Genomic DNA, 12789 nt, shown 5'->3' on the forward strand with positions numbered 1-12789 from the left:
CTTTCACCCTGGCTCTTAACAATTATTCCATGTTTTACACTGTCTATGTATGTCCACAGCAGCCTCTCCAGATAAATTCCTTCTCAGTTCTGCCATCCCCAGACCCCACTTTCTTTGGTCTGCTGATAAATCCATGTGCACAATGCCTGTGAGAGTCTTATTGAGTAAATGAAAACTTTGATTTATACCAAACTATAGAGAAACATAACCTTAAATCATGAGACAATGAACTTGGTATTTGAAGTTGTTTATTTCCTCCATCCGCATTGGTTGACCTCTTCTTTCTGTACATGGGTCTCTATGGAGGACTTTATTAAGGTGAGGAAACTGGCTTGTGGTCAGGAAGCCCTACATGGCCCCTTATTTATAGAGGTGAATCAGTTTCCACTTTCTGGATTTCTGTTCCACAGACTTAGCTTTTATATCACATAGTTCAGCCTCTAGCCACAAAAATCCCTTTTACCAGCTGCAAAAAAACTCAAGGTGATCCCCATAAGCCAGACTTACATATGGATGTAGGAAGGGATGAAGCCAAGACAAATTGGTGCAGCTCAAGACCAGCCTGAATGAACGATCAGGAGCAGTTCCATAGGGTGGGTGAGCTGCCTCCCTGACAGTGGAGTTCAATGTTCACAGCACTGTATGCCTGTCAGAGGTCCACCTCCCATCATTTATTCCAGCATTGTCTCCTTGTCTGGGCAGAGTGTGAATCCTTTCCAGTGTTATGGTTCAAGAAAATGAACTGTGGTAGTTTTTACAGATGAGTGGTCACAATCTCAGGGTCTTCAGATGGCTTAAAACTAAACATATTATTTGTTGCAAAGGTATGGCCACTTTGGAGCCCTGGTGTGGCTGGAGCTCACATTCCAGCTTCTGGAGCTCCCTTGAGTATCCTTTAAGAGGTCAGCTCATCTTCTCTGGCCACATGCTTTGTTTTAAGCTGCTCCCTTAGCTACTGGGTCACCGTTTCAGGAATGGGTATGTCTGATAATACGCCCTCTCTGGTACCCCTAAGGTTATTAGTACAACAATCCTTAAAATTCCAAGCGATTTAATGCTTCGTTTGAGTACAGCAAGGAATCAGGGTACTGAAGTGAATAGACTCTACTCCTCACCTCATCTTTGAAGAGAGCAACTCCAAGAAATAAATGCCAAAGCTATAGAGGAAAGCTCTGAATACTTGAGATGGAAGAAAACAGGTGACAGAAAGATAGTTAAGGGACTTGATTAGAGCGAGCGTATGTTCCAGTTTGCTTGGGGCAGAATTTGTTTATAGCTATTGCCCTGGAATGATCATTACAAGCACCACTTTTACTTTAAAAACTATCCTGGTTTAGATGATAGGTTATATAGTGACACTAAACTTAACTGGCAGGTGCCCCACATGGTCATGCTTAGAGAACTGAAAAGCAGGTGGAGCACTCTAAGGAAAAGCAAAGGTGTGTGATCCAGAAGTCCCTGAATGCCCCAGAATAGGGAGAAATAGTAAGGATTCTGACTGAGAAGACAATTAAGTGGGGTAATTAGGAGGTCACTGGTGACTTCCAGGGGGCAGCTTCTGAGCATTTTTGAGGCAGATGTTGCAATTTCTGTGGAAAGGCAACTGAGTTAGAGAGTCTGCACTAGCCAGCTACACTTTAGAAAAATGTGATAGAGGAAGAAAAGAAATAAAAAGTGGGGCAAGTATATAAATGACTTGATCCTAAAATATGTCCGTTGATTTCAGAGAGAGGAAGGGAGAGGGAGAGAGAGAGATGGAAACATCAGTGATGAGAGTCATTGATCGGCTGCCTCCTGCACTCCCCACACTGGAAATCGGGCCCGCAACCTGGGCATGTGCCCTGACCTGGAATCAAACCTCGATCTCTTGGATCACAGGTCGATGCTCAACCACTAAGCCATGCCAGCCTGGCTGCAATATCATTTTTTAACTGTCACATTGGCAATGGTGAGAGGAAAGAGGCTCTCTCATATCACTGTTGGTAGAGAATAAATTATTATAATCTGAGTGGAGATTGGCTTGGCAATATGTATGAAAATATAAAATGTGTGTTCTGTTTGACCTAGAAATTTCTACCTTCAGAAATTATCCTCCAGATACTCTTGTGTAAGTACAGAATGACTTTATATGAGGATATTTATTATACAATTATTTGTAACATCAAAATATTGGAAATAACCTAATGCCTTTCAATAGGAAACTGGATAAATAATAGAAAAGTGTTGAGTGCTTAGTATGTATCAGGTTTAAGTATTTTATTTGTATTGACTATTTTATTTTCTCTAAACCAGTGATATCAGATCACAATCACCCTCCTTTCATAAATAGGGAAACTGAGGCATAGAGAGGTAAGACTCTTGCCCAAGGTAATATAGCTAGTAAATGGTGGATCTTGGATTTGAACTCAGAGCCTAGTTCTGTAACCATTGGCATAGACACGACTTGTTCTATAAAAGAGTGAGGTATTTTATTGTTTGTATTTTTAAAATGAGATAGACCTATATGTAGTTATATGGAATGATCTCCAAGGCATAATTTTAAATGAAAAGAAGATGGTGAAAAACACTGTATATTATATACTATCATTTATGTTGAAAAAATATATTTATGCTTGTCTATGCAGAGACTCCCTCTGAAAGAGTACGCGAGAAATAGGGGTTGTCTCTGAGAAGACAGTGGCTGCGAGATAGAGGTCAGAGGTAAAAGAAGACACATTTTACTGTATTCTCTTTTGTCTTTTGGATTTTTATACCATGAGTTTCTATTACCTTTTAAAGTTAATTTTTAAAAATTAAAGTATAGTTGATATACAATATTATATTGGTTTCAGGTGTACAACACAGTGATTCATCATTTATATACCTTATGAAGTGATCACCATGTTAAGTCTAAGAATCATCTGTTACCATACAAATGTATTGCAATATCATTGACTATATTCCCTATGCTGTACACTATACCACAGTGACTTATTTATTTTATACCCAGATGCTTGCACCTCTTCATTCTCTTCACCTTTTTCACCCATCACCCCACCTCCCTCCCCTCTGGCAACCACCAGTTTGTTCTCCGTATCTGTATCTGTAAGTCTGCTTCTGTTTTGTTTTATTTGTTCATTTGTTTTGTTTTTCTGGATAAAATTAATTTTTGAAAGCAAAAATAAAGGTGATATTAAAAACAATAAAATTAAAATATAGGTAATAATGACAAAATGTAGGTGGTAATTGACAAAAGCTGGGCTGAAAGGAGGTAAAAAGCCTTGGCTGATGTGTGCAAGAACAAGACATGGGCTTAAAGAACAGGACGCACTGGGGTAACTTGAAGCCTTACAAAAATACCACTACATATTTTTTATAGGGTAAAATACATATAAAATGGGATTGACCCTCTTAAAGAAATTTTAAGTTTACCATATAGCATTGTTAACTATGTGCATATTTTTGTACTGCAGGTTTCTAGAAGTTATTCATCCTGTATGACTGAAACTTGACACTCATTTGTGTTAGTCAGCTCAAGCTTCCATAACAAGCTACATTTGGACAGGACTACTTAAATAACAGACATTTATTTTCTCACGGTTGTGGAGGCTGGAGGTCTGAGATCAGGAAAGAAGCATCGTGGGTTCCTTGTGAGGTCTCTCTTCTTGGCTTATAGGTGGCTGTCATCTCATCTTGCTATGTGCTCACATGACTTCTTGATGGTAGGGGCAGAGAGAGAGTGAGGGAGTGGTCTTGTGTTTCTTCTTACAGGTCATGAATCCCATGAGACCAGGCCTTTATTCTAATGGCCAAATTTAGCCATAATGACGCCAAAGGCCCAATCGCCAGCATAGTCACATAGGGGCTAGGGCTTCAACATGTGAATTTGAGGAGGACACCATGGAAAAACAAGTCTGCATTTCCCGTTTTTCTCAACCCCTAGCCACCCCTTTCTACTTTCTGCCTCTATGACTTTACTTTAGATAGCTCATATAAGTGGAATCATTCTGTGCCTGGCTTATTTCACTTAGTATAATGCCCTCAAGGTTCATCCATGCTGTAGCATATAACTGTCTTTCTTGCTTTTTTAAGGCTGACTAATATTCCAATGTTTGTTTATGCCATACTTATTTACCCATTCACATGTCCATGGACATTTCAGTTGTTTCCATAGCTTGGCTGTTGTGACTAATGCTGCAATGAAAATGGATGTGATTTCTCTGGACTTAGGCAGGTAAATTCCCAACGAGAGGGGTTTGCCAATTTCTTTTTCAAGAGCTCATAATCCCTCTATCCCTCTGGTGTCTGCCTACTACACTGCAGGTATAGTAATTCAGGATTATGTATTTGTCTATGTCAGCAATTTTTAACCGGTGTGCCGCAAGAATTTTTGAAACATGCAATATCTGACTATATAGCCAGGGGCACTGACTGCTTTTCCCTTAGACTGTCAAATTAAAAAATGACAACAGCCAACACAGCTATAGCCACCTGGTGTGAGTGAATCCAAATTACAACTATTTTTTGTGTGTGTCAGGTTTGCAAAAAATATCTTTTTTTGGTGTGCCATAGAACTTTAGCAGTTTATGTGTGCCATGAGATGAAAAAGATTGAAAACCGCTGGTCTATATATTTACCTTTCATGCAGGTTTTCTGAAGCTGCTGTAAATCTTCCAGCTCTCTTTTGTTCTCAGTGGTCCAAGCTTCTTGAGTATGCTGGTCTCATGAGCTTTTTGAATTGGGAGAGTCAGAAATTAGACCTTCTGGCAGTGTCCTGAAAAGCCAGATCAGTTGATACATGTTCCAACTCTTTTTCTACCCAGGGAGAAGCTGGCCTTTGGGTGTTACCTCCTGTTCACAATGACAGGGGGAGAGCAGCTCTGGTGAGTGAGGGCTGTTCATCCAAACCTTCGCCTTTGTTCTCAGCAGCTTCCAACCTGATGCTCTTTCTTGTCAGCACTTAGATTTAGACAAGACAGAAACCATTCCCTTGGGCAGCCACCAATTTTCCTACTGGAATTGGTGTGGCTTGTTTCCTCTCACCTGTGGTGCAGGAGCCTCTTGTTTTCTGGATTTCTGACTAACGAAATTGGTCCATGTATTGTTACTGAGTCGGGGTCTCTGGGAGGGTGTGAGGCTTCCTACTCTGCCATCTTGCTAATGTCACCCCAGTACCACCATATTTTTATTAAAGGGTGAAAGTTATGGTGAAATGAGTATACAGCCTAACGTGGGTGACACGGAAGTTTGAACTGCTCAGTCCGTGAGACCTGCTGCAAGAAATCGTTCGGAATAGGCTCAGTGTGACATGGGATGGTCACCAAAGAAAGACCTTGTTTTCTGAAAAAATTTTTACAACTTTGTCTTATCATGTCACGAAGAGGGAAAGAACTCAGTCTGGGAATAAACCATTCTTTCCCAGCAGTGACCTGAACAGTAACCAAGTAAAAGGGCCATCAGCGGAGACCGCTTTCAATAGAGACTGGAATCTCTGTGGCACTGTGGTGGCTGCTTTATAATACATATGTTTTCTCTTAAACGAGGTTTTGGATCTTTGCACAAGGAGAATCCGTAATAGTGATAAAGATGTTTTGAGGTTGAAGAGAGAAGTGAGTCAAAGGAAGCAGAATAAATAACTGAAATAGCAGGTGGGAATAGGGCGATTTTCCTTTTCTTAAATTTTCATGCATAGGAATTGGGGTGGGGGGGCAATGTCCATTTCAAAATGTTTTCAGAATTTAAAGAGAAATTATTTTCTCAAATATTGTTCAAGTCAATGTGTTCCATCAGCATAGGGGTTCCAGAGAATTCAGAGTGAGTGGCCGTAGAGTGCATTTAAGGGAGTGGGTGATAAATAGACACGAAAAAGCAAAGTGATGGTAAGTAGGAGTGAGAACACTGAAGCCAAAGCAACGTGGAGAAGCTGCTTGGGGCTAGTAACTGACACCATGAACTGATGAGAAGGTAGAAGCTGGGAGGATGTCGAAGTCATAGGATTGCAAAGTTGAGGATTATTTATATATATAAAATTAACTAATTCCAAGGCACTCAATTTGAAGTAATGCTGAGCAGAGATTTACCATCCAGGTATTAGACTTCTTAGTACCTAAGATTTATTGCGCTTTGGTAATGGTGATGGTGATGGGACATGCTGACAGAAACCTAAAATTTTTTTTTCATCAAAAATAGGAGTATTATGAAAGAGCTCTTCTGACCTGGTTCAGAATTAAAATTGGACTTCACCCTCAGCTTTCTCAGACAAGGATGTCTCCCTAGCCACCTTAACATTGAAGCTGCATTCGCTTCAGTGATCTCCAATGCTCTAAGGCCAGCTCAGAGCACTTTCTCCTTTTATCACTCCAGGCTTCCAGATCTCAAATAACAATGATAAGTTTCTTGGTAAAATTTTTATTTATCAAAAGAATATGGCCACATTATAGAAATCCTGAAAAACAGAGGAGACAACACCACTGATTCATCTGTAATCTACCAATTTAAAAATCAGTGATATAATTTTGGTATATTTTTTCCGGACATTTATATTCTTATATATTTTTGATCACTCAGTAAATTTAGTTTTGTACTTTGCTTTTTATATATTAACTTATGGCCAGCATTTTCCATTATTGCATAAAATTATGTTTATTTACCAGTCTTTAACAGTTCTCTAGAATTATCCATCATTATAGATTTTTCATTTCTGTTTATATCACCACTAAATATCTTTGTACATATGACTTTTTCTATATGTTAGGTTACTTCTCTAAGGTAGTATCTCAAATGTGGACTATTGGGTTTAAAAATTATAAACAGCTCAGCTAGTGTGTCTCAGTGGTTGAGTATTGACCCGTGAACCAGGAGGTCACAGCTCAATTCCAGGTCAGGGCACATGCCTGGGTTTCAGGCTCAATCCCCAGACTAGGGTGTGCAGGAGGCAGCCGATCAATGACTGTCTCATCATTGATGTTTCTATCTCTCCCTCTCCCTCTCTCTGAAATCAATAAAAACATATTTTAAAAAAACAACTATAAACATAGTGTTATTTTTAAATTCTTGTTAATGATTTTGCTAAACACTTTAGACACATTAAAAAAAATACTATCTCTATATTCAAGGTTGGTGTTTTAACCCCATATATGGATAAGGAATCTTAAGCTTAGGGAGGTGAACTAAACTACTGAAGATCACATAGCTGGCAGATAGGTGAAACTGGATATGAACCCAAAGTAGAGATCCAGAAATGAGAAGCTAAAACCTTGTACAAGTTGCAACCCAGTAAAGAAGGTGGGTGTGGGGCTTGCTATCGAGATCTGCTGTTTCAATCTCTATAAAGGGAAAAATCAGCCTTTGACTTCAGTGCCATTTTGTTCTGAATAAGGAACCTAATAAGCTCTGTATGCCCCTAGCAATTAAAGAATAATATCAAAGCATTCACTTTATCATTCATTCCTTTGAACTAAGAGAAGATTGTACATAATGTTGACAGCTGAAATAGACACATTAGGCATTAAGAGGGCTTTAATTATTGGTTTAATGTTTAACTATATATGTTAAACCAAAAGCTTTAAGACCTGCATTTCAAACTCACTTAATTCATTAATACCCCTTTTAATTATAGATATCTTAGAGTTGTAGTTCCCTCTAGAATTAAACTTTTGTCAAGAAATTGAACTAAATAATAACTATTGAACTCAACAATGGATTCCAACCAGTGTAAACATTAAAGTGACATGGTTAAAATTAAGTAAAAGTGTTCAATGGTGTGGTCTTAAAAATGATATATCTGTTTTTAAATGGAGGTGTCAACAAATGACTATGGATGGCTAAATCAAAATTCCAGAAGTGTATTATGGACAGTGAACAAAGTACCCAGGATTTTTTTTTTTTTTTTAATTAGAAACTATTATCTGTACTTCAGTTACAAAGCAGAGTCAACTCTTGCCCAAGACTTTGGTTTTTTCAAATCTCTAATCAGTATTCTGTACATTACTGATGAATCCAAAAATATGATCTGAACCCAAGCCTATGGACTTTTATTTTTTTGTGTACTTTCTCAGAGGGATTCACCTGAAGGAAAATGAAATTCAGTTCTATGAAAAGAATTTTAGAAGCATCTGCAGTGAACTGAAATAATATGGGAGGAATGAAAAAAAAATAAATTATTCACTAAAAAAGAAAAAATAGGCTTTTAAAATCCTAACAAGAAAATATCCCATTGCTTCCTAAGAAATGGATCATTAAGCCTTATCCATGACATGGGGAAGTTATTTCTTCATCTTTCTATAATACTTGCCTGAGTTAGACTTTTTTTTCTTTATCAGACCTGATGTAATTTTGTCCAAATCTGGAAGAGACTAAGCTTTCTCTCTCAATTCTTTTTGCTAGCTTCTTTCTTGAGGTGCCTCTACTTCAGTTTCCTTACTTGAGATTTTTATAAGATTGTAAATGTAAACATTAAGGAACAAAATTTAAAGACAAGGAATCAATAATGTTCATGAATATTTAAATAAAATATATATATTGTACCAAACACAGTGAAAAGCTTTGCTATTTAAAGTGGATATGCAGCAAATGTCCCTTATAAAATACATGTGTTCTGCAAAAAGCTTTTCCAATACCTTGAATTCATATTTGTCAGAACTGACTGAACATTATATGGTTGACTCTGTCATTTCACAGTCATACTTGGAAGTATGGAAATATAGCTGGTGGTGAAATTAGAATAGATCATATAGGTGTATATTGTTGGAGTGAATGAGTGAGACCGAACCTGTTTTTTGCAACCTCGGTACTTGAGTTCTTGCTAGGAAAGAATTCAGAACCAAGACTCAAACTATAAGAGTACATTTATTTAGAAAATCACAGAGGTAAAATAAGTAATTTGTAGAAGAAATGGGCTGAGGAAACAAGTTATAGAGGCAAAGGAAAGGCCCTTGGAGCTTGGTAGTGAGGAAAGTAATGGTAACCCGCCTGGCGGAAGGAGTAAGAGGAAGGGAAATGCATGGGCATGTGCCAAGAAGGGAGAGTGCACTGGGTCCCTTGTACCAAAAGTTTTAAGGGTTGAAATTTTAGGGGAGGTCTCAGGGGAAGATCTTAATAGAATATTCCACAGTTTTCTAGGTGTGTACTTTTGAGGTCTAGGTCTCCACTGATTGATTGGTCAGAACCAGGGCAGGGGTCATTATTCAATGCAGCTGGTCCTGAGGTCAGCAGCCATGGCTGGTTTTGTTGCTTTTCTGGGCCTGGAACTGAAACACAACTGTCACCTAGATGTTATCTCTAAGGAGGAAAGGTCAGGGGGTCCAAATCATATGGCCAGCAATATGCTAGGGGAGGAAAAGCCACCCTGGAAATGAGGTCCCACCTTACAATTGTTTGCTAGGCACCCAGGGCTTTTCACCCTGGTGACCTTCTGTACCTGGCCCATCGTCCTTGCTCTGTTCATGTCTGTCTACCTGCCTACCACACATCTATTTCCCAAACCTTGGTTAAGTCCAGAACAGAGATGAAAAATTCATAGTAAAGTTTTCCGTTGTGTGGCATGAAAGACATCACTAATCAATCAGTGTAATCTTTCTTGCTGATCTCAGACACAGACACAAGATTCTTCTTAGCACAGCTCTCTAGGAAACTACTATTATAGATTTGACAAGTGAGATAAAACCCAACTGCAACTTCCAGTTAGATCTCTGAACTTTTCATATGGATGGGAGCATCGATATAGGTCATCATAAAATGGTGAAAAAGTGAAATTTGGGGCTTTTATATATGGATGCTCTGCTGGATATCAACACATTTTCAGTGTTTCAATATATAACTTGTCTCAAAAGATATATACATTATGCTCAAATACATGTATATGTGGGTATGTATAATTTACATGTATGAGATGTGTATATGTATCTATATTTATACATATATATGATGCTTTTTTATTAAATCAAGAAAGCCAAATTTATAATTATTTCATACTTTACATATACCCATACCCATTTGGTAGACAAATTCTTCAACTTCCAAATGACAGTTTTTTGTTTTAGTTTTTCATATATACATAATTGATTTCTGTATTTTGGGGGTGGGACTCAGCTACGTATTTCTTCAAACTGCCAGCTCCAAATGCTTTGCTGACACTGCACTTCTCAGCATATCTTTGTGAGTGTCATTTCAAGCACAGCTGGAAGCCAGTCAGAGATGGCTGCCTCAAGGTTTGTATCCTTTTATAGAGCACTTGGCATAATCTTCACATTATGGATATTATTCTCTAATGCTAAAATGGAATAATACCATTACAGTGGGGATCAAATTGGGTTTTGCCTATCCACTTCTAACATCTCTTTGAAAATTTTCATTTCTTCAAGTTCCCCCTGGTTAGGGGAAAAAAAAAAAAAAAATCCCTGGAACATGAGCTCTCTAAGGAGTTAAGCTTATGTATTAAATTCTTGCCACTGGGCAAATCTTCTGACCCTGAAAGATTTATTCTAAAACTTTTCTAAATAATCCCATCCCTTTTGATGGGCTGCTCCCTGCATTTTAATTATGTTTTTGAGAAAGGCGAGAACAAATTTGATTGCCACTGCTCTTACAAGAGATGACGCTGGTTTAGCCTGAGCTGAGTACAGCCCCATTGCCCTTCTGGATATTTTCCCCCCAAAGTCTTTATCAATGTGTCAAGCAGGATTTATTTGTCCCAATTTGATTGGATTTTTGAAAGGAAGATGATTTAGAGATGCTGAATTACTCATTCAGGACTCAGTGTGGGGTTATTCTGAAACTATATGCTGTGGTTCAAGAGGATCCGGGAATGTGGGCTGAACACCAATTTCAGTTGGGTTGTCTGAGAAGTGAATTTGGCCCCTGGGTCACCACAATATGAGGCACTTAAAATCTGCATGTGAATATGTGCTTAAATCTTAACACATTAAGGCCAAACCAAGTAATTAGGGAGAACCAGGGAGTGAAAATGCTGGGCTGAAGCACACCTTCTTGACACTAGGTCACTGAGAAGAAACATAATCAATGCAATATTTGCTTGGTTCATTGCATCTAAACTTATTGAATTGCTGTGTCCGACAGGCAGGTTTACTGTATAGATGCCAATTATGTGTCGAGGCCTTCTGTGGAGCATGTCTAAGAAAGTGCAAGGGGGCAGGTGGGGCTACTTACATTGAGAGGGGCTAGTGCCTCTCACTTCCCAGTATGTCCTGCATTAGGCCTTCAGGATCCTCTTCTGTGGTAGGCCCAGTTCCGTTCGTACTCACTTGCATTCATGGATTACACAGAGAGCAGAGAGGCTCCCATTGAAAAAAATAAATCAAAGACCTGGATTTTGATTTAGGCTAAGCTTTAAACATACTAATACGCACCTTAAATGTTTGGTTAAGTGGCATCTGTATCCAACTGCAGAAGGTGACTTAGAATGAGACAGCGCAGGGACTTGGGCACACGGCTGAAGGAATGCCAGATGGACAGAAGGATAATCAGACAAGCCGACTGCAAGAATGCAACCACACCTCCACTTCCTAGAAAAACTGTAACAGTAGTTATTTTTACCTCCCTTCTAACCACTTATCTCCTTGTGTGGTAAGCAGTTAGACAGACTGAGCATAGCAAGGGAAATGGGCCAGGTACAGAAGGTCACTAGGATGAAAACCCCCTGGATGCCTAGCAACAGACAATTGTAGTGTGGGACCTCATCCCCAGGGTGACCTTTCCTCTCCTAGCATATTGCTGGTCATGACCTTTCCTCCCTAAAGATATCATCTAGGCCTCAGTTGTAATTCAGCTCCAGGCCCAGAAAAGCAGCAAAACCAGATAAGCAACACCAGGCCAAGGCTGACCTCTAGACCAGCAGCATTAAATAATGACCCCCTGCCCTGGCTCTTATCAACCAATCAGTGGAGACGGAGACCCTGAAAGGACACACCTGGAAAGCTGCTGAATATTCTATTGAAATCTTCCCCTGGGACCTCCCCTAAAATCTCCACCCTTGAAACCCTTAGGACAGAGACCCGGGTGCTCTCTCTCCAGGGTGCACTCTCAGGCCTTTCCCTTTCACTTCCCCCTCCCTATCCCCCCAGGCTATCACTGTCACCATTACCTTCCTCACTTCTAAGCTCCAAGGGTCCCTTCCTTTACCTCTGTAACTTATTCCTTAAGCCCATTTCTTCTATGTATTACTTCTTCCACCTCTGTGATTTTCTAAATAAATGTTCTCTTATAGTTTGAGTCTCGGTTCTGAATTCTCACCTAGTCAGAACTCAAGTACCGAGGTTGCAGAACCCAAGTTCAGCCTGACCCACTGATCTAACACCTGGCGCTCTTCTCACCACCCCAGCACTTGCAGATGTTCCAACCACTGTTCCACATGAGCAGTTGATCATGGTCTGACTGCTGTATGACCTTCTTGTGTGGCAGTAGTAAGCAATCTGCCATGTTTGTCATCACAGTACACGGGCGAAGATAGTTGCTAAGCAACTAGGCAGAAAGGGGAAGTAGCTTGACCCTGACGTGAAAAATTCCACTCTCTGCCCATACCTTGTGCAATCCTGCCTTGCCCCCAGTTTATAAAAGCAGCCAGGCAGAACCATTCAGAGAGTCACTTCAGAGGACCTTCCTTTACTCTGTGCTGCGTCCCTTGTGCTCAAGCATAAGCTTAATAAAATTTGGAAGTTTCTCTGGTGGTTTCTCTTGATTTCTATCTTGGGGAACCCAAGGACCCTGATAAAGAGATCTCCATAAGAGCATAACAAGTTCTATAGATAGAGCCAGCCCCTATCACCGGCCCTAAACTGGGGTAGGAAGGTTGGT

This window comes from Miniopterus natalensis, chromosome 4 (genome assembly GCF_054644295.1).
Source record: "Miniopterus natalensis isolate mMinNat1 chromosome 4, mMinNat1.hap1, whole genome shotgun sequence".
NCBI classification, from domain to species: Eukaryota; Metazoa; Chordata; class Mammalia; order Chiroptera; family Miniopteridae; genus Miniopterus; species Miniopterus natalensis.